Below are 23,849 nucleotides of genomic sequence, written 5' to 3' on the forward strand. Positions count from 1 at the left end.
TCCTTCTTAACTTTCTGTTGTTATGTTTTTCTGACTGGGTCTGAAAAAGGACTTATTTTGTTGTTTTTTCTTTTTTAGCCATCAGGTGAAACCTCCTTATCAAACATAAAATTGGGCTATTTACAGCTATTCTAAAAGTCTGCTGAACTTATGCATATAAATTTACCCAACAAATCCCACCTGCAATGTCTTTGCTGCTGGCAATTTCTTGCCATTCTGCTACTTCTTCACAGTTAAATATTACTGTTTACCCACTACGATGGACCAACAATCTCAGTCTTTATAATATAACGCATCAATGTATACTGTTTCTACATGGTATTTTTAATTTTCACTCTTTTGAAAGTTCCTGTTTAATGTCACCTTAGTTAAACAGTCTTTATTCCATTTATTTAGGAACACCTAGCAATCAACTGCTTGCCTCCCACGAAAAACTTAATGATACTGCTAATGATGACAACAGGAGAAAGACTGAATCCTAAAATGGGTCTTTGGCAAATACATCAAAGAAGGACAGCTTAAAAAACTCACAATGTTTGGTTTAGGACTGTATGTGCTGGCAATTTTTCAGCCTACACTTCTGAAGAAGAGAGCTCTCCAAGACCTTGTATGCTCAAAAAGGACAGTTTTCTACTAAATAAATATTTTTACCTTCTTGCTGTTAGCAACTGCTATCCCAGATCTTTTCCTCTGAGCAAAGGATTTGATGGAGAATAGTGTGGGTGAAAATACCGCAGGCTGGCTGAAATTCCTGCTTCTTTTGCATGGATCATCCTGCAGTTATACATAGACTCACCTGTACCAGTTCAGAATCCACCATTCAAAATCCACTTCAGACTGAGGACACACAGGTCTCCTGGAAATCTTTAAGCATTGGAAGTTTGACCCAAAGAGACTAGAGCTGAACTTATTTTCACACTGGTTTCTGAACTGCAGTACTTATACCCTCTTATATCCTCTCAGTGGGGGATCTAGCATACATGTACCTTGAGAAAAAAACCCAGACAAACAGGTACTTGGTCTTACAAGAAGAGTAACGGTGGATTTCTGGGTACCAAGCCCAAGGGGGTCTCTTGACCCCAGGGTGCTGCCTTCTGTGAACTACTTCTGAGGTCTAAATGGAGACAACAACAAGGGGTCACCTGGGTGCTGCAAGCATTTCGAGAGGGTAGGCAATCAGGAAGAAATGCAATTTCAGGGCAAGTGAATGGAATTAAATTAATGACAAAGACAAGCCGAAGGGAAGGAGACAAAGAGAGAAAACCTCCTAACAGTGCAATCTGCTTGGGTAGGGAACGGTACCTCCAGCAGACAAGTGGGAGACCTACCAACTAAAACTAAGCGTTGCAGTTTATTAATGAAGGTACTGTATGGGCTAATGCTGCATATGCAAAGCATTTGTCTTCTTTACAGCTATTACTCTGTAACCACAGCTATTTTCATTGTTACCTACAGAGGGAGGTATGTGGGGGGACTTTGCAACCTGCGTAGTGCCAAAAAATTTAAAGCTGAAGCAAATAAGTATGTATTTCAGAAGAAAAAGGCAACTTCCTCTTCCTTATCTAACCCAGTTAACGTGCCAACCCACATCCAGTCAAAGCCAGAACATTTTGAGAATCTGATACCAGCAAACAACCCCCAGACAGAACACTTGTTTTCCTTACTAGTTTTAACTTCCAGGAAGCTGAAGCTGCTACCATAAAAAGTTACAATTTTCCATTTGAAAGGTAAGGTAGGGGGAGGGGAGGGGAGGGGAGGGGAGGGGAAGGGAAGGGAAGGGAAGGGAAGGGAAGGGAAGGGAAGGGAAGGGAAGGGAAGGGAAGGGAGGGAAGGGAAGGGAAGGGAAGGGAAGGGAAGGGAAGGGAAGGGAAGGGAAGGGAAGGGAAGGGAAGGGAAGGGAAGGGAAGGGAGGGAAGGGAGGGGAGGGGAGGGGAGGGGAGGGGAGGGGAGGGGAGGGGAGGGGAGGGAAGGGAAGGGAAGGGAAGGGAAGGGAAGGGAAGGGAAGGGAAGGGAAGGGAAGGGAAGGGAAGGGAAGGGAAGGGAAGGGAAGGGAAGGGAAGGGAAGGGAAGGGAAGGGAAGGGAAGGGAAGGGAAGGGAAGGGAAGGGAAGGGAAGGGAAGGGAGGGAAGGGAGGGAAGGGAGGGAAGGGAGGGGAGGGGAGGGGAGGGGAGGGGAGGGGAGGGGAGGGGAGGGGGGGGAAGGGAAGGGAAGGGAAGGGAAGGGAAGGGAAGGGAAGGGAAGGGAAGGGAAGGGAAGGGAAGGGAAGGGAAGGGAAGGGAAGGGAAGGGAAGGGAAGGGAAGGGAAGGGAAGGGAAGGGAAGGGAAGGGAAGGGAAGGGAAGGGAAGGGAAGGGAAGGGAAGGGAAGGGAAGGGAAGGGAAGGGAAGGGAAGGGAAGGAAAGGAAAGGAAAGGAAAGGAAAGGAAAGGAAAGGAAAGGAAAGGAAAGGAAAGGAAAGGAAAGGAAAGGAAAGGAAAGGAAAGGAAAGGAAAGGAAAGGAAAGGAAAGGAAAGGAAAGGAAAGGAAAGGAAAGGAAAGGAAAGGAAAGGAAAGGAAAGGAAAGGAAAGGAAAGGAAAGGAAAGGAAAGGAAAGGAAAGGAAAGGAAAGGAAAAAAGAAGACCTCATTCCCTCTGTTGGGTAACAAATTCAGTTATGGTTGCAGTCCTGAGAGCCTGGAGATGGACTGTCTTTTGTCTCTTCTGTTCTCTAGAGAATTGATCTTTTCTCACTGTCAGAATCTAAATATCAGTGTGCCACTACTGCACTCTGTTTTTCCCAGAAAGATGATTGGGGTTTGTTTCCAAAGCGTATTAAAAGGGTACCAACCAATCAAGTACGCAAAAATTTATTACAGAGTAAATTCCTACCCAGCCCTTATTCTTTGTCCCCTCCTATGAGTCATCCTTCAAGAGAGCTACCTTTGATGGGGGACTGTGGCCGGAGGATATCTAAGTCTCATCAGCATGGGTATGTTAACAACAAAAGAGTGCTGGTTCACTTCCTTTCTTCATGCCTAACTAGCCAGAGAACAAATATTCAAAGAAACCCAATAGGAGCTGGTTTTATGAGAAATCTGAGAACAGTTTTGTCATTTGCTTTTTTTTGTGAAGAAATACATAGTTTCAAAGAGACTTTCTGCCTGCCCCTTTTTCTTGGAAGGAGTAAGTATATGATGAAAAGTTAACAACTTGTAAACACTGTGAAATGTGTTAACCCTGGAAACAACTCCTCTAGCCTTTCTAGCTTAAAACTTTGCCAATGGATTTTAAAATAACGGGAAACTGTTTATTCCCCCTCCGTTTCTTCTATTTTTGTACGGAGTTGCACTGTAGTTATTTTGGTAATCACTACAATTTTTAATAAATCACGCTTTTAGACAGCAGTTTGCCAAGCGATAGTTGAGAAAAGGTCTCCAAATGTTACATGTGACACGACTTTGACCTGTAGCTTTTTCTTGTAAGGTTTGTTTCTAGAGGCACGCTCCCTGTCCCACTAAGCTGGTTGTACCTTCTCATCTGGCTTCCAGCAGTTGGCATTCCTGGTGTTGTTGTCCCTTGGCCAGCACACATAAACAGTTTGGGACCGCCCACCCACATTTGCTGTGAACACCAGTTTCAGACATTCACTGCGACTCAGCTGGATTTTCTTAGCAGCTTTTTCTTAACATTTGCTAAAAATGAATGTGATCTGCCTAATCACAATCAAATGTCCCGCTATCTATTCATCTGTACGCTGCACATAATTGCAAACACAGCGGTGCGTGCTGTGCGCATACGCGCTCCGGGGCCAGATTTTCAAGCGTGCAGTGCTGACAGCTGGGGTCGGGCGCCCTAAAGAGAGCAGCTCCCATTCAGGCAACTAAACAGGGATATCTTTCAAAAGAACTACGCTGGGTGAGTTGAAGCATAGTCCTTCAAAAAACATGGTTCCCAACCTGGACACTAAACTCTTTTGAAAATCTAGGCCTGCGTATCAGTGTATATTTGTATATACACACCACAGCACTGGCAACAGCTATTGTACACGCTACAACCCTTTGGAGCTTTTCTAAATTCAAGCCTATGTTTTCATCCCAGCCACTCATTTAAAATCTCTCATGGGGTAGCCTATTTCTCTCCTTGCCTGCCTGCCAATTCCTCCCCGCCCCCCGCCCCCCAGTTCTAGCTAGAAAAGAACTTTAAAAATAATTACGTCCTTTACAAAATTTCAAAAGCATAACTTTTTTTTCTGTGCTCTCTGTAGCTGTAGATAACAACAGACCCACCATAAATGACATTCATTTACTGCTTCTGGCATGCATCACCGGCACATGTGGAATATGCTTCTAGGAGCTTTGCAAGTAATTCTTGTGACGGGATAAACTGGACTCTTAATTTTTTTTGTTCCAGATCTGTAAAGTGGAAAACATAAAATTACTATATCACAACAACACATCACATAAAATGGTTGTGCTACCTATTGCCTTCCACTGAGGTTGAAAACATGCAGTAACTTCCATTGCAATTTTGCATGCTCTTACTTCCAATAAAACTATGAATTGGAAACTTCCTATGCTTTCCCTGAAGATTATTTTTTCTTTACTTGTAAAAGCTTGAAGTCTCTGGCAAATATATATTTTTGTAAAAATTAGACAATGGAAATGCAAGTTGTTACTAACCAGTGGCATGCTTTGCCTTGTTTGAAACAAAATGAGACAAAAGCAAAGCAAAACAAGCAGTACTGGTTTATTCTAGTAAGAGTCAGCTAACAAAGGCAAACTAAGTGTGCGCCATAGCCTCTTTGTGCATTACTATGGAACGAGATGAATTTTGCAGGTAGCATAGGCCCAGTCTGAAAGAAATACTCCGTAAAGCTGCAAGGTGGAGTCACTTGTGCCTGAGGAGGATGCGACTGAGCAGACAGGAGCACAGATCAGATGGAACATCCAAAGGATGTGTACATGAAATTATGGTGATGACAACCAATAATGATGAGGGGCAGTCAGCACAAATATCTCTAGAGTTTCTCTTCCTCTTTTAAAGAGTATTTAACAGCATCTTCTAGACAGCTGGCTCCTTGTAGGCAGATCTTGCAAAATTTTCCATTGGGAAAAAAAATGGCATTCAATCTGCACTTAAACATGGGAATGTGGTAATTTGGAAGGCAGCCCACTGAAACAGAACCGAATAAACCAGTGCAAAATATTTCAGAAGTTTTGGGTTTTTTTAACAGAAACCAGAATTTTATCAACTAAACCAGGAAAGACAAGAAAAATATCAAAATTAAGAAGTTATATTTTGATACCTTCTTAAAGTAATACTACAAGACAAATTATTTATTGGAATTCTGTTTTTGTAAGAACCTTCTAAATATAACACATCTATATGAGTTAAAATGAAAACAAATTTTGAAATAACCTAATTTCCAGTTCCCACACAGCTCCTCTTTAAAGTCTTCAGCTGTGAAGTCAATTAATGACATAGACAAATACCAGATGGCTTTTGCCAAGTGGGTGCTCTAGGAACTGAAATTATTCTTTTTCTTTCCTTTTCTATTTTTCTTTATTTCTGTAAAAGTAGGAGATGATAAAATCCAATTAAATGAACTATCAGTATGCATATCAGTAAATGAAATGGATCTAAAAAGGAAATCCTAGATTTCCTCCTAGGTTATGGTGTCTAACCTTCATCAGGGCCTGGGCACTGAAGATGGAAAAGACGACGCAGAGTCTTTAAACTATGTAAACTATGAGATGCTGTGTGACCAAATCCATCCCTGTTGCAACTTTGAGCAATCATAGGCCTCCCAGAGACCCAAAAACTTCTACTTTGATCTTGTGCCCAGGGACACAAAAGCTGGGTTTCCAGTCTCACTCTTTAGCCGTCCCAGGAACTCCTCTGTCTTACTGATAACCCACTGAGGCTGGGAGAACCTACAGCTTTCTCACCTCATCAGATGGATCCTGAAACCAACTAATTGCTTGCTCAGATGTGTTCAGGAGATTCAAATGATCAGAAGACTGCTAAATCTCTATCATAATTCTATTGTTTCTGATACGACAGCAGTTTGGGATCAGCTGGGATTAACTGTGTACAGCACTGTTGATTTCTATGTAACCATGATGTTTTTAGACCATTTGATAGTCTGACATACAATTATACTGTACAAGAATGGCAGCTTGCCCTGCAGATCTCCAGTCTCTGGGGGAAGGCTGAGTTGGGGGTTGTGATAAGCCATATTCTCCAAAACAGTATGCCTTACTTCGGCTCTCTGTGTGAATTTGTTTCTGTATCACTATATAAGTGTGAACTGTATTATTCTAGATAAGGCTGATAAGAGTCTTAATCGGATTTGTTCAGATTTGAAGGATTCACTGAGAAGTACCATCTTTTTTCACCTGCCTTTTTAAAGTTTTCATTTAGTTTCCTAGGTATCGGGTTATTTTTCGCTTAATACACTATATACATATATTTAACTTTACCATATTTGTAATGTAAATTTTACATTTGAATTTTTCTTCTGTTTAGTATATTCAAAAAGGTGTCTAGGTAATTTTAATGTCTAAAATTTCTCTCTGGCTTGGAAAGCTCATAACTTTTGACAGCTTTTGATATCTTATTTAGACAACCTTGCAGGAATTCCTCTGAATTATTTCTAGGCTTCCAGTCTGTGCCTACCTAGCTTCCAAGAGTTAAGACAACACAAACCATTTACCTTACGATAAAGACTGTTATTCCTTAGACTCAAAAGCAGAGCAATGATGCTGTTTCCCATTGCCTTTCAGAGCCGTAATCCAAACCTAACACCTAAATATGGTTTTAACTTTCAATGTCTGACTATTCACATGTTTAAAGTTAAGTGAGTTTGTAATACTCAAATTCAAGTTATTTGCTGCATACTCAAATTAGAAACAGTTTTGGGGATGCTTTTTAAGAATGTGTTTCACCCTTCATCATGGTTACTGTGAAATCCAAAAGCAATGGAATATGCAAAAGCAAAAAGTTGAATTTGGCTAAAAAGGCAGCTTCAAACAGAAAGAACAAAACCTTGCTGCTGACAAAAACAGTTTGGAGCGAAGAATGTTTTGCTGTAAAATTGTCCTCTGCCTTAGCATAATTTTGATGGAGGTTATAGCTGCTTCATTTGCACGTTCACAGAATCAGAGTTGTTGAAAGGGACCTCTGGAGGTCATCCAGTCCAGCCTGTCCAAAGCAAGTGTCATATGGCTTTGCTGAGATTTATCTTCCTCGTTTATTTTTGCACTGCTAAAGTAGCTACTTCGGTTGCTTGTGACTTCTTGCCAGTAACATCTCTACAGCTCAGCTCTGAGCTTTGGCTCATGATCAGGTGTTACACCACCCCCGTATGCCCCAGCCAGGGTTCTTATTTTGTCTCCTTTTTTGTAGCCTGTCCTTACATATAGTTTTGAATCCTAAGAATAAGGAGTAAATGTTTCCAAGACAGCCATGCAGTTCTACAGAAATGAAATTAATGGATAAGTGCAAAAACATGTAATGTCTGGTTTAGTTTTATGTTATATCTCCCCTTCATCTCTACTGACCTTTTACCACTCAGACGACTAAGTTATACTGGCCCAAAAGAATTAAGAGTCCTATTCACAACTATTCATGGAGATGAACATTTAAATTAGGAATATTAAGTATTCTTCTCAGAAATATTGTTACATACTCATGTAATCTGGGACCAGCAACAATGTGATATGAATTAGCTGAAACTAACCAGAACAGCAGAAATAACAGCTCTTAGTGTGTGATTCATTACTGAACAGCTAAAAAACCCAGTTGCTCACAATTAATACATATTTTGTAAAATAGTTTAATGCCTTGAAATAAAAAAAAAATATGGATCTTAGAAAATAGTTAGAAGGCAACTATCACTATTTTTGGCAAAACTATTATACGAAAGACACTTAAACTATGAATACAGCTTTAGTTGTGGCTATTCATGCATTGTGCAATCAGGAGCAACAGTTTAACACCACTCAGGAAGCCTGCTCTATTGGGTATTATTTATGTTTAAGTTATGTCAAAAAATTGGTTATGATAACCCAAGTTAAACATACATTTATCTTACTTTCTATTTGCCGAGTTACTGTAGCATCTGTCATTATTTACACGGCATAGCAGTAACAGAGTAACTATCATTTTTACTGAGCAATGTATGTCTTTTACAAGACAGAAGAACATTAGATTGGCCAGAGGGATGCATAATTTTGGGATTTTGCATTCACAACATTTTTGTATGTTTGTACATGTTTATGTAAAAACTCCTCTTTTTGTTATTTCCCAGATGAATATTCATGATGCGAATAACTGTTCTAGCTGATGATAATAATAATCTCAAATTGTTCATCACCACCTATTGGCTGGGATTTCGTAAACTGGTGATGTTAAGCAGTCTGATTTTGCCCAGAGTAGATTAAGGACAGTTTGCCATTTGCCAGTTCTGGTAAAATCTGGCAAAGAAATGGCAGGAAAAATGAAAAAACAAAAGAGGGGATGCCACCTTTAACTAGCCAAACTAGATCTGGCAGAGACTATCTATGGGCTTAATCTGAAACAAGTTCTTAAAATATACTTCATTATGTTTAAAATAGATAATTTTGACATTACTGAGTGGCATATATTAGCTTGCAAAGAGAACAAAAATATAAAATGGGCATGTAGCTGCACATGGAGATAATTACGAATTTTCTCCCACTTCTTTCTGCTTGGAAATAAGACTGAAAAATTAATATCAGTGGAAATTAAAATTAGTGCATCAGAAATAGGTAGAATTGCAATATTTAGTGACTAGAGATTCAGAGGAAAATATATGCTTATTCTGTTGACAGACAATAAACAATTGGCCGTCTTTGATTTTGGCTCTTCATTTCCAGGAAACTTTCAATTTTTTTCTCTTGCAGTGCTTTAGATTTTTTTTTCATTAAGACTTATAAATCTAATTTTGCTAAGGTGTCCCTAAGGACTGACATCTGTCCCTACCTAAGCAAGCAGCCAACTGTGATCCAGTGACAGCAGAAACCAAAACTAACTTCATGCAAAACTGATATACCTTTGCTATGTTCTTTTCTCCTCCCTGCTCATGACAATGCAAAACAGCGTTAATTATCATAATCTTTAAAAAATTCTTGTTTCTTTAGAGATTTTGTTGTAATGGAGGTCTCTTTCTGGGTTCTGAAGTATTATTGCAATAGAAACTAACTTATTTTACTTAATAAAATTTGTACCAGACTGCTGAGCACTCATTGATGAGATCCAAAGGAAGGGATATTTTGTGAGTTAAAGACACAAGAGATCAGAGGAAGGATGCTACTGATACTACCAAGTAAGTGTTTACCTGCTCTGGGAATTATATGGACTGTATTTTTATATAAATATATCATTTTAATATGCCAGGAAAGAGCACATTCATCATAAGCACCAGGGCCTCTTAATAAATTCTGAATGACATATTAAATAAAAGGACATTACTAGATGACACTGCCAGATTTATTAAGTGTGGAAAAGACTTAAGAATCTCCATAAAGATTATCACCTCCTCAGTCCCCTCCAACCATTCCAAGTCTTGCCTCTCTTTTCACAGCCAGGAAGAAACTTTGGCAAGAGGCAGCAGACACTAAATAAAATGGAAAGGGTTGTCTGGAGTAAGCTAGGAATGGACACATTCTTACCTCTCCTGATGGGAATTTTATTTTTGTCTCCAGCAGAAGTTATTATTTTTCCTAAAAAAGGTAAATCTGATTGATAAGCAAAAGGACTATTCAAGAGGACTGCTGCTATGATTAACCATTTAAAATCAGTACAGAATGATAACGCTTTATTCATTCTGCAGAAAAGGTCCTGCTGAACAGACCCATTTCACTGTGAATTTAGCTAGTGTTTTTGCCCCTCCTGAAGTAGTGACTTGAAGATGAAGCCCAGTATTTCCATTATTTACTGCCCACTTTACAGACTTCAGTGGGAGCTCTGAGACTGCAGTGAAGGCAGACTCTAGTTTTAAAACACACTGCAACCATTATTTGAATTACATCTCCTTTTAAGTTCATTATTTCTTACTTGAGTCACATGCTATATGTGTCTCACTCTTTGGATTTGCCATGTCCTCTGAAGAAAGGCTGCCTCTTACTTGTAGTGCAAGAAGGTCATGCATTTCAATCAGTCTACAGTTGAGAACAGAAATTATGGCTTGGTGACATTTACTCTTTTTAGTTTTGACTGCAGTCCTTGAATGGTGTGCTAGCATGGAATACCACATTTTTTTCATGCTAGTGCATAACCACATACCTTTAGTCTGAGATAATTTCCTCTAATCACTAAAATAAAAGGTTAATGAAGAGCTATTGATTAAGTCTCAAACTAAAAATGAACTTTCAGGCTCTTTTCTTTCAAAGCAAGTGATTTCTCTTGTTCTTCTGGTAACAGAAGAAAAGTCCTGGCTCCTTAAATGTCATAAACGTAATCAAGCTGTCATCCTACTGCTTGTGGTAACAAACACAGAAAATGCAATAGAGACAGCTTTGCACTGCAGATTAGCGGGGTCCATTTAGTCTGAAAGGCCATTTGTGCAAGTCCCAGCTGAAGCATAAGGCATCTGGGAAATGTGTTTACAGTGACTTGAGAATCCTTCTTTTCTCACTGACTTCTTGTGAAAGCCCTAGATGAATCACAGGCTGCAGTCTCACTTCAACCTGAGAAAATACTCTTTTTGAAAGGAGAGTTAATTGCTTACTCAGTTTGAAGGCCATAATGGGAAGATCAGTGTTCAAGTAATTATTGGGTATTGTATGTTTGGAAGTACTCACAGAACTGTAAAACTTTTATTGTTATCAGGGGAATTTTATGTCGTGTGAACGGGAGGAGACACCTCAGCTTCAGGTTAGAGCTCTGCCTGTGGTCCACTGCTGCAACTAGTGACCCCACGAGAGTATCAGATTAGCCAGGTCTAGAGAAGATGATGGCCTGGTGAAGGACAAACATCTCATATTGTTATCCAAGAAGCAAAGCCTGTTGCAACTGATTTCACCTTGTCCACGACATGACCAAGCTCCAACTTGGACAAATTTATCTGGGACTGAAGAAATGGAGGCCTACTGCTAAGCCTTGTCCTGGCTATCCCCACAGGGCTGCTGCTGACAATAACCTACAGGAAACGTCATCCAGTATCCAGCTAGGTCTGACTGACCATGCTTGGATGCAGACGAAATCAACGGGAGCATTACTGTTGACATGAACACCATTTAGTTCTAAGAGCACGGTGCAAGGCAACCACGCAGACTGCAAGCCATGGTAATGGAAACTCCACCTGCACCTTGTGGATCTGGATGGTGTATGGGAATACACTCCCCACAGAAAGTGGGTGCAAAGATCCGCTTTCACACAAAATGTTCTTCCCACCCTGCTCAAAATGCACTGTATGATAAAGGCATTGAGCTAATATTTGCACAGAAAAAAGAGTTACAGCAAACTATGCAGCTGTCACAGTCTATTTGTATCTCAAACTTACAGGACAAGGTATTCTGTAAATTAAACTTTATTCTGTGACTCATTAAGAAAGAAAATGAATAAACATGTCAAGGGATGAATCCCCTTTGTACAGACTAGTCTTAATACATGAATTCACTAATTCTCACCTAATTCATGACCTGTAACTTACGTGCCTACACGCAAACTATTACCTAACTGAGTAAGGGTGGTAGAGCTCATCTTTCCTTCCCTGCCAATGTGTGGGCATCCCATGTACCACACTGGGAACCACAAAAGCCTCAGCAGTCTGGCTGCCGTTGGATGCACTTCAAAAGTCTTTTGGCTAAGCTGATGTATTTATACCTTCCAGCTTGGAAGTTGGGTCTATGCCATTTCCATAAGTTGTGGATTCTGAAGAAACTGCCAGACAATCAACGTAAGGATGATGGCTGCAGGAGACAGCAAGTTGCAGGTGATAGCGGCTGCATAATGACCTTTAGCCCTTCCTGGCCATCACGTCCTGCCTATGTGTTGCTGTCACGTGGACCTAATGGCACGGCTCCCCATGTACTTTGGGCCTTAGCATGAGCTGGGTGTTACCCAAAACCTGAACAGGAGTTAAGTGAACAGTCACAGACAGCCTACTTCAAGAAGACAAGAATCAACGATTCCAAACTTCATAAGCTTGCCAAGTGGCCTTGGACAAACCACAGCACTTTCCTTGTCCACTGATAAAATATAAAATGGGGAATATTCTCCTACTACAACATGCAATGGTGTTGACTGTAGGGACCTTCACATCCAAGTGGCTCCACCAGGTGCTAGTACAATAAGACTAATTATTTGTTTTCAATAGTAATTGCTTTTGCAGTGGCATCCGCTTTGGAGCTCTGAGAATTGCTAGACCAAATTCAGCCATGGTGTAAGTGGGAACGATCCCTCTTGATTTCAGTGGAATTTGAATGTTTATGCTATGGCTGAATTTTACTTCTTCTGCTCATAACCAAGTCAAACACTGACTGAGATTTTTTTATAACTGGATCTACACTTTGATGCTAGAAAAGAATCTTAGTTAGATAAACAACACAGTGAACTTTATCATACTTTCTCTGGGGTCTTTGCTACCCTTAGATCAATTCAATTCTCATACTTCTATAAACTGTTCTCAATCAGTGCTTGAGGTAGGACTCTGGGAAAAATAGATATATTTATCTTGGAACAGTGACACACCCATGAGGCTCTCAAAGATTTCACATTTTGTGGTCTTTGCTTTGGCGCAGCATCTCTGATGCAAATGCAGAAGTAACAAAACAGAGGCACAAGCATACTCAGAGTTCATAATTTTCTTAAAATTGCATAAGCATTCAGCCCACACTGCTTGGCAAAAAGACTTCTGCTGACACCAGCACCTGGGTGGCTTTAAAGGCAGTACCCCCAGTCTCCTCTGAGGATCCTAAAAACAGCCTAGCTTCCCAGCTTTTGTCGCATGAAAGGTAAGGCAAGGGTAATCCCAAGGTGCATAGGCATACAGGCACACTGTGTGCTGCTAAGCTGCAAGACAATGCAATAGCATCTCCCAGTGAGTCAGCTGAACCATGTCCCCCAGCCACACTGCATGTGAGTGCAGCACCTGCACTTCACATCCAGGGCTCTTCCAAAACCTTTTCCAAACCCAGTCCCCTGATCTTACCAACTGTCTAGTAACTTAAAGAAGGATGAGGAGGATGGGGCTGAAGCCAATCACCACAACTGGCAAACTTCTTATGGTTTCCACCTTGGCAGCAAAGCTGGAGGCAATTCCTCTTACCCGCTTCTAAACAGGAATGAAGTATCTGGGCCTGACTTTCTCATCAGCTCAGCAGCAGCTGTGGTGGGTAGGAGACAATCCAGACCTCAAGGCTTGGAGGTAGGCTATGACTTTACTTCTACTCAGCCTGTCTAACAAGATATGAGGCATTTTGCCCCACTTCTTCAGTAAAATTCTCTCCCTGTTCTGCTAGGATGTCTCCCGCCTCGGCAGAGCAACTTTCCTTTTACAAGAAGTGGCCGTAATATAATTTGTTATCATAACTAATCTATCTGTCCATCATTCTGTCTACATACCTCCCTACCTCTCTTCTCCCCTATATTCTGAGCTTTTCTAAGTCAGGATTTGTATCTTCTTCACATTATGGTACATTGTATATGTCTGTGCAATATACTTTCTACCAAACAATTGACATTCAGCTGTGACCCACTGATGATGTTCCTTGTAGGACACAGCAAGCCTAGGGAAGTAATAAAAAAAGTGTTAGTTTTCTTCCTGTGGTAAAATCTTCATGTCTTCAAGTCCTGGCAAGATGGTTCTCAACTCCTGAAAGAGATGCTGCCAGACAAACTCCGTCCTGGTGTCATCCTAAATACTCCACTGGAATTATGCCAGGACCAGTTTCTCCCTTTATACTTGAAGATTTACTGCTGTGAAGTATATATCAGATATTTGTCTCACAGATAGAAAGACAGTATATTTTTAATACTATAAAATAGCAAGAAGCTTTTTACTGTGCACTGCATTCATATGCATATCTTAAAACCTTGCGGCACAGGGTATATTCACCGTTGCCTTTGACTGTAAAGGGATCAGGATTTCTCCCACAGTGTTTGAGTGGAAATAAAATGGCTGCACAAAAATAAGTGACAAGATGGAGGGAATATGAGAAAGAAATAAATATCTAATGAAAACCTTTGAAGCTGTTGACTGATATTGGTTTTACTAATCTGAAACAATATGGGCACTTGTTTGTCTAACTGGAGCACATTTTCATTTTTGTTTCTATACACTCTTGTTAGACGAAATACAGTAAAGCTTAATGACGATGATTGCTAGAGACTTTTGCCCACTGTTAACTGGGAGGAAAGGAGACTTAAGGCAGGCTTACAGCACAAGCTACTTAGCAGTGAAGAGCCACCCAAATTGGTATAACAGTTTTTCACATTGAAAAAATACAGAGCAGTAACAGAGTTCCTGTCCTTACCCCGAGCCAGAAGCTGCAGCTCTCTGTGGGAGGCACATACGTAGCTGTTGGAAAATGGCTCTACTGTTTTCTTTTGAATAGCTTTTCACCAGGTGCAGATGCCAGATGCACGACCTTCTGCACTACAGAAAGCTCTGGATCACTTCTGTCGAGCAGGGACTTTTACACATGAATATCAATATTCAAAGTAGATCTCAGTGTTTCAGCTCTCCCTAGGAAATGAAGTCCGTGAGCACTCCAGTGAAAAAGGAAGAAGCGACAAGAGGGACACTGCAGACGGTCTGCGAGTTCATGTTTCACTGCTAATTTGGAAGGCAGTTTGTTAGTAGCGATGGCTGGACCGAGAGATGTGATTTAACAGTCTGAGCGCAGAACTAGAAAATATAAATCTCTAATTTGGCTCTGATGATACATCATTTTCTTGTGGTCTAAGCCAAGTAACTCAATGTTTCTTCACCTGTAAAATGGGGATACTAGAATATATTTTGCAGGGCTATATGGAGGGCTTATTAGCTTAAGTTTCTAAAATATTTCACAGATAAAAGAACAGAAGATACCCTTTAAAATTATAGACAGATGCTCCAGTTTGGGTGAGGTCCTGATATTTTGATGCTTTACCTATATTTATTTACATTTAATTTAAAAATTTTTGATCTTACTAAATTTCATGAAAAATGTTATTTGAAAATTGTATTAAAAAGTCCGCCAGATTCCTCTGCAACACAATGATGTATTTTCTTTTCCCCAAATGTTTCACAGATCCTGTCTTTTTTTCTTTTGCTGCTGACATTTGTTCCTCCATTTTTCCTGAGACTCTCCTTTTTTTTTTTTTTTCAGATTTTTTCCTTTTCTCTTTTTATATTTTTGTAAAAGATTCTCATATGTATAAGTTTTTATTTACATCAGGATGAAGCTGAATTCAGTTTCACACTGTCCAGGATATGTTCAGCTCAGGCAAGCCCCAATACACCTGACAGCCCTTGTTATTGTTGTTACAGTCTTGTAAGCAATTACCCTGAGAAATACTGCCAAATCACTCAGAATCCTACACAGATTAAGAGCTGTAGTAACTATCAGAGAGGCCAGTTGAATATTAGAAGGGATTTTGGAATCGATAAGGTGCAATGACTTAAATCAAAAATGACTTCTAAAAATCAAACCTGTTTTGAGGATGGAAACTAGGTTTGATCTTAAATTTATTTTTCTACAGTTATTCACTATTTTCAACTCTAAGGAAAAGGGTAGTACTTATTGCTGTATCTCCTTTGAAATAGGTGGGGATTGCACTGAAAAGGTAGCTGCAATATCAGTCATTTAGATTTAGAGCACAAAAGGTTGAAAAATGGAAGGCTACAGTAGCATCTCAATGTCCATGAATAAGAGCAGAGAATAGGAAGAGGCTTCAGGTTAGATGTTTTTATACTGCATTAATCGCCTAATATGGAAAGCATTTTAAGAATAACCTCTTAAGACTGAAAACAGTATAGAAGCAAAAATACCATGCAAAGCAAGATTCAGATCACATACTGCCATGTAATTAGTAAAATATCCCTGATTATCCCTACTCTAGTAACATTCTTTAAATGCTCAATGTTACAATTTCTCCTTATTCCCCTCAAATACTCTGAATACATGATTCGAAATAAGACCACAATTTTGTTAGGAACTATAAAGTAAGCACTTGGGAAGGTGTATAATAATTTACATATACTGGGCTACATTTGCTTTCTACTGTGGCAGGTGGCAGAACTTCTATTTCATCTCAGTAAGAAAATGATTCAGTCTTGCTAAATAGCAAATGAAAGCGCTCGTGTTCATTTATTTAATTTGTATCAGTTTTTCATCTGAGCTATTGACATCTTGTTCTGCTGTAAGAAAAATACCAGATTCTGTTTTAATAGAAGGCTGCATCCAAGTGGAATTCTGTTTAAAAGGTGTCAGAATCAGAAATCCTATTTTAAATAGGGGCAAGAAGCAGGTCTGTTAAGTCTTCTAGAGAACAAATTAACAAGTGGGAATGATTAAGCCAGAAATGACTTGGTGTTCTAATTGAAGAAGTCATGCAGCATGATGTCACCCCCTGTTATTAGTATTTAATTGCTTTCAGAGAGAGCTCAGTGTGCCTCTCTTCTCTCTCCCACAAGAAAACACTTGCAGCATTTAAAATGCATCAAGTTATAGAAGAATGTTGCTGTTTGCACACACTTGGTCTGTTTTAAGTTCATGTAATTAAATTAGCTAAATAAAAAACACAGAGCTGTTTATAGGCTTAGCTTTGGATTTTTTTGTTTTATGCACCCAGGTCTGTTTCCAGTCTCACTGGCTGGTTTAAGGACTATTCTGGCAGCACGTCTAACAAAGAATGGTCACATCTCATGACTGCACCTGGTTTGCTGAACTGGTTATTTGCATTTTTTTGGGCAAAGTGTCAGTGTAGAAGGGTTATTATGTTATAGACACTGAGAGGGAGAGGAGAGATATTCAAAATCTTTTTGTCATCAAAGTGTTGGGACAGATGAATTTAACTTTTACATTAAAGCCAAGCAAAAGCTTTACTGTGTGTTTTTATCAATTGCAGATCATTTAGCCTGCATCAAATTATCTGAGTAGAACTATATATACACTACAAAGAAAGACTTAAATAAATGACATTTGAAGGAGAGCATTACAGACTGCAGACTAGTTTCTACTTCTTGCTCATACAGGTAGCCCCCATCATGGCAGTAGGAAGTACTGAAGCATCATTACTCTGAGAGTTTTATCTAGCTTGTATTCTACATCTCTGATCACTCCTTTCATACACATACCATGTGTTTTCACTAATTCAATAATGCTATTGTTCAAGAAAGAAATTTTAAATAGTTGAGATTTAACACAATTTTTATGGACTTCTCATTTTTTCATCACTATGTCTTTCTCTAGATGTTTGCAAAATTATCACCCTGAGAAATTGCTATGCACTCTCAGCATCTCTTCCTAATAATTTTGAAAAGCATGTCCAGATCATGTTTTCTACTGGACCAGTTGCGAGGTTGAAAAATACATGTCTTAAGCACCGCTGTAAGGGACAGGACCCTGTGGCTTTTGTCCCACTTTTTTCTAGCTACATTCCAGCTTCAGAAGGGGAAAAAAAATGTCTCACTTGGGCTTTCTGAGAGAAAAGATATGCCTGAGGGTTCCTCTCTCTCTAACATCCAGTAGATGAAATATGAGGGAGGGGGAAAAATGTTCTTTTTCTCCAGACATGGGGATTGGTGTCCCACCTTGGGGCAGCCTGCCACAGAGTTTTTTCTGTCTGACAATTATTCTTGCTACCTAATAAGCTTAAGTTAAAAAGGAGAAACAGGTAAAACACCAGAAGTGCAAGAAAAGAAACCTTTGTTTCCCACCCTCGTGTTCAGGCGATGGGTCTGAAAATAAACTCCCTATCCCCCTGCAGGGGCTAATTCCTTCCAACCAATGACATTGTGTTGGTTTCTCTTGGTTCTGCCAAATGAAAACTGAATACAATGTACCTCAAATGAACGAGTACCAAGTAAGCCATTAAAAACTGACTGAACCAGAACTGCTTTTTGATCGCTTTCCAGTTCTGGATGGATCTCAAAACATTTTGCTATGTAGTTGCCTGTCCTTAGGTATGCTTATGCTACATCACCATGAAGTTACAAAGTGGGAGATATAACTGAATAAGTTCTCAGAATAAGATACATAAAACTATAAATTACAAAGTTCATGAAATGAAAGAAAAGTCTTTTTTGTAGAGGAACCTGACGGAAATCCAAAAGCTTTGCTGGGGCCCAGTGTCCAATTTATTTACCTCCCCTATGAGGTTGGCTCAAGGCTAGTTCTGAAACGGTGCAGCTGTGTAACCTGGGATCAGACTGCTGTGAAAAAGCAGTGAGAAGCAACACTGGGGCTCCCTGATTTGCTTGGGAACTGCAGATATGGTCAGGCAGTGGATCTTTGAACTATACTGCAGCTGTGCCAGTGCTTGGCCATGTACTTTGCTGATTCAGTCCCTGACCAGCCTTGACTTCATGGTTTGACTTCAGACCTGTCTGATCACTGTGAACTTGCCTGGTGACCTCTGGACTCCTGGCCGATGAGGTTACCAGCATCAGAACTGCTCTGCTTTTCCTGTGCCGGGCCCTTGTCTGTAAAGCCACCACCGCACCTGCCTTGCTTGCTGTTGCTTTCAGTTCTGGGCTTGCCTTCCCATATGGAGACACCCAGTCCTGCTGATCTCTGACAAGCTGTTTCCTCTTGTTAAGCATGCATGGGGTTTTTTTTGTTTTAAATGAGTCTACTACAAATAGGCCTTCTATTCATAATAGACCTTCTATAATGAAGGGAGGAAGATAAACTCAAACGAAAACTTATGCCAAGAAGTCAGAGAAACTGTGTACTGTAAACATGCCTCTGACTGGTCTAAAGATCAGTGGTATAAGAATATTATCTGTGTGCATAACGTTTTTATCTAGCTAATACAGTCCCTTATGAACACACAGCTTTTCTTAAAAAAGACATTTATTGAGTAAAATTTTTGTGTACATAAATACCTTGTTTCTGTCTTTTGGCCTTTCCCCTTACCTTCTTTCAGACTCAGAACTTCACTGTTTGCTATTCAAATCCTGCTCTGGTTATACTACACCACATCCTCTCTGCATGGAGACTGATTCAACTGCCTTGTGCTAAGCAGACTTTTTTATGTTACACTTCCAGGCAATTTGTGGCACATGAAGCTTTGTCTTCAAAGAATGAGGTTTATAATATTTATGAGAAAAAACATCACAGGTTAGAAGAACATTTCCATTTTAAGATTATTTTCCACTCCTTTTTTTCTAGAGAAATCCTAGTGTCATAGGCTTCCCCTCCCCCCCAGCCCAGTTGACGTGACATCTTCAAGATCCTTATTAAAAATGTTTGAAGGCAATCAGTTAAATCTTCTATACTAGTGAGGACTAGATCTACTCTCAAGAGGTCTATTTTTATACAGAAGTTTAAGAGCTTTCCATATTGTTTTTTATTATTGAATAAAATAATGGTGCAAATATTGTTTTAATTAAGCACCACTTTCAGAAGTGAGCCCTATTACTGCTTTATGTTTGTCACACGATGGAGACATGAAGACATTCTGTACTTCTAACAGCAGGTCTATAAAAGATCAGGGCTCCACTGGCTGTCCTGTTTCCTATCATCACGATAACGGACACTTCAAGAGCTGACTGTCGATGTGGTATATTACTGTAATGGAGACATTTTCTAACATAATAATATACTGTACATAATGAGCAACCAGAGAAGCTGGGCAAGAGTCAGAGAAAGGGAGTAGAATATAAAAAAAAAAAAAAAAAGAAAGAAGGGATTTGGCTTTTCTTTTATATGGTAAAGTACCATTTTATACTTTTTGCCACAGTGTTGCTAAAAATTCATCAGGCAACATGGGCAAGATACGTAATAGTCACCATGAATTTGTTAGCAGAGATTGGACATTAGAAATGAAGAAAGGAAGGCTGAAATCAGTGAATTATTAAGTAGCATTAAATCACTCTCCCTCTTATTACATTTATGAACACAGCAACAGAGCTTTTAGTATCGTTAGTACAGGAGAAACATCTGACAGCCATTAAAAGTCTACACTAGTATATTAACAAATGTTCAGCCTCCATGGAAATACACCAGTGTGAATGAACTTGTCACAGCCTTCGGGAGCTGCACATAGGTGATGACAAAACTTGATTTTTTCAGTATGGAAATTATATTCAGAAAACGTATCCAAACGACTTAATCAGTAGTAGGCGTAGGGCGCGCAGGACAGCAAGCTGTATTACAGGAAAAAGACGGCATATCCTTTTACAGCTGATAAAATGCGCACAAAGATAGGCACTGTGAGTCACAAGACAGTGAAGGCTGCTGTCAGTAAGAGCTGTGCTCTTTACTGGTTGGTTCCCAAGCTTTAAACCACCACTTCTGGAGCTGTTCTTTAAATTTTTCCAAGGCGCTCACTTTGGGGGCAAGTGATTACTTAAGAAGTAGCTGAAGCAATGCCTTGGAGAACTGGTTTATTTTGCATGAACGTAACAGTTCCCACCATTCAAGAGATAATGATAAAGAATATGAAAACTTCCAAGAATGGACAAACAACTGAGTTAGTTATACAATGAGTCATACACAAGCAAATCCTAAAAACTTCCCCAGAATTTTTCATGAGAGTATGAATGACCGTATATGTTAAGATATATAGTAGTGTGATCTAAATATATGTAACAAGCATTATTTGTTTTACTGATAAGCCTTTGCATTATGTCATGTCACCACTGAAAACAAGATTCTCTTCAAACCTATTCGGCTCAGCTAATCCTTCAACTCAACTGCAACAGTTGTCTTAACTCAGGTTTTTTTCAGGTCCCTCTGTCTAACTGGAAGAACCAACTGCATGCCTTAAGTGTCTAGCAAATCTGGTTCTTCTAGATGAGCGACAGTAACAAAGTGAGGTCTTTAAATCCTGTGCTGGGGACCTGAGAGAAGAAAATCTCAGGTACTTTAGTTTGGTAATCCTAAGAAAACAATTTTCCTGCTGCAAAAATATCCACATTTTGGTAACTTTTGATGCCGATTGTCATCTTGGGAAGTATACTGTATGTTCTTTTGATGCCATACACTGCAGAGCATATCGCCTGTTTCCTGCATGCATGGAAATCACAGCAGCAAGCTAGCCAATACAAAAGTAAGGAACCAACAAATGTACCAGACCTTCCTACTAACTGTCTGGAATAAAGACAACCCAGAGAAGGGAACAGCGACTTCTTTTTTCAAATATTGTCATGACTGAGGCTCATAAATGCCTACTAGTAGAGGAGAGATAAATGGGGTATTACAACACACCCTACTTAGAGTGGAAAGCATTGATCAGTGACAGCAGAATTCAGCAGTTGCTGTCAACCACAAACTAATTGCACTTTACTACTCTATACAGCTGTACAAAAATAATATCCCTTACTGAAATTCCTATCCAAATCCTACCCTACTGTGTTGGATTTTTCACTTCTCAGTGGTTGTGTTTGAGCTTTCTGAGACATGAGTTCTCTTACACCAAAAAAATGCCTAAGATGCTCAGAGTTTTGTTAATGAAAAGGCGCAAATCTTTGTTGTAGGTTCTTGGTACATGTAAGGCAGGACTCATGGTATTCTTGACTCCTAGAGAGAACTCCCTCCCCACTTAAACCAAAAGGTAGTCATGTCAAATTCTTGCTCTTCATATACAATCAGATATCACTGCAGTAATCAGCACTAGTTAACTAAGAATTTCATATTTTTGAGCTGGCTTTCTATCAGTAAACAGGCTGCTATTTTACAATAAAGTTCTCACTGACTTTTTGGAAAATGGGAATGCTAGTACATTCAGTTTTCCTTCAGCATCTGTATCAATTTTACTACCTTTTTCTTTCACTTAGGATTCTGAAAATTCTTCCGTTACTTTACATGACTTTTTCTCTTACAACTTTCTCTTCAGCTTATGTGACATTTACATTCCTGTGAAGACTAATTTGAAGTGAACACTGTGTACTACCTCCTCTCTCACAGGGGGCTGGTGTGTTTCGTGTGACATCTCTCGTTGGCTTCCTGCATTCAGCAAAGAGCACCCAAGTTCCCTGGCTTAGAGAAACCATGAAGTTTGGTATGGCCAAACTTGGTATCTCCCATGCTACAAGAAGACAGAGAAATTCTGTTTGTTTTACCCCTAGCTTCAAGTCTTAGTTAAGTATTTTACCTAACACTGGAGAAGCTTTAGCAGGAAGGATGGAAAGTCCCAATCCCTCTATAACATGCTGGCTATTGCAGGTCCTATGCTCAGAGATCTTTCTCTCTTCTTCTGGGCATTGCTTTAGGAAACCCAGATACCCAAAACCAGAAAAAGAATTTCCAAGTGTTGGAAAGGTATTTAAAAATTAAGCTTTGCAGCAGTCAATGTGCTGTCTCTGACACTGCTAGAAAACTCAGCGCAACAGGGCGTTTACTCTTTCAAAAGGCTGGTGAAACTGTTGTGTTCTGTTGCATGCACAGCTCTGCTGAGTTTTGACTGTGTCAGGGAAAATGTCCTCTGGAAATCCACTTTGGTCATGATTCCCCTGCCCTATCCCTCTTAGCTTAGCCCATAGCAAACCACATGACAACATCCCTTTGAGTCTGGTGAGAGATTTGCTTGACTAGAAGTTTTCTAAGAGTGCTGAACCCTTTGTGATTTCTGCTTATTTTCATGCAAGCATTCTGAAGGGAAAAAAACAAGTGTTTTTTGTTGGTGTTCTCAGTAAATGTTTTTGCTGTGAAAATCATTATACTTTTCTGAGGGTTTGGATATGCATGAGTAGTATGCTTCATAGTCTTTGAAAAGTCAATAAAAACAAAAAAGAAAAACACAAAAGAAAACACACCACCTAATGAAATCTCTATAGAAGTCAAATCTATTTACACAAGGGAAAAGAAGAGAGTTACAAGACATTATCTTCCTTGTATTTTGATACAGGTTGGTGTCTTGTAAATACATAATCTTTCTATGGCAGTTTTCTTCCAACGACCGCCGGCAGTACAGGCTTTGCTAACACCACTTTCTACATATGGTAAAATCATGTTCATCAGTTCTTTAACTACTTTTAGCTGCTGGTGACCAACGAGCACTTTCCTCTTTACAAAGCTGATCAGGTCAGCAGGTGTTATATGGTGTTAATGTGGAAAAGAAAATCTCCCTCCTTCTGCTGACATATTTTTGGGAAGTAGGTTGATTTGTGCTTGTGGGTGATGCCTGACATTTTGCCAGAGAGTGACAGCTGATAATTGTGCTTTTCCTGGAATCATCTCATTCATCCAGTAAAGGATGAGACACTTTTCCAACATGTTGTGCTAAAACCAGATACCATCCACTTGCACTATATATAATGCATATGGTGTTCTCAGTAAAGGTTTACTGAGAGGGAAATAGAAGAAAGTATCTCTATACACTTTTATATTCCCCCATCTACCCATGTATTTATAAAGAACTTTAATCTTGCCTTGAAAACTAAAATGTATCTGTTGGCCTTGCAGGCACCTTGTATGCATATGAGGTCCATGTATAAGTCTGTAACAACTGTCCACACAGCTTAAAAATGCTCACTAGAATTCCCTTTTAAGTAAGTCAAACCTAAAATACTTAACAGTAGTTACAGATTACAGCGAACCAGCTCCTGAAACCTCTGGCACCACATAGACATAAATCTATCCATGGGCTTTGAGATCCCATTCAAACTGAAACTGTTGAAATTCAGCTGACTGTCAGGTCATTTTAATGTCTTTCCTATGAAATGAACAAGAAATATGGAAGTAATTAATCCTGA

The 23,849-nt window shown here is 39.6% G+C and overlaps 1 long non-coding RNA gene across 1 annotated transcript in view; it reads right to left on the minus strand.

Annotated features, from left to right (window-relative positions):
* Positions 1-23,849, minus strand: part of LOC135310663 (uncharacterized) — a 96,372-nt gene that overhangs the window by 7,701 nt on the left and 64,822 nt on the right. Inside the window, exon 4 of the long non-coding RNA XR_010370769.1 lies at positions 4,264-4,389. This is a non-coding gene — a long non-coding RNA (uncharacterized LOC135310663). The remainder of the gene's footprint in view (positions 1-4,263; positions 4,390-23,849) is intronic.

Source organism: Phalacrocorax carbo, chromosome Z (genome assembly GCF_963921805.1).
Source record: "Phalacrocorax carbo chromosome Z, bPhaCar2.1, whole genome shotgun sequence".
Taxonomy (NCBI): Eukaryota; Metazoa; Chordata; class Aves; order Suliformes; family Phalacrocoracidae; genus Phalacrocorax; species Phalacrocorax carbo.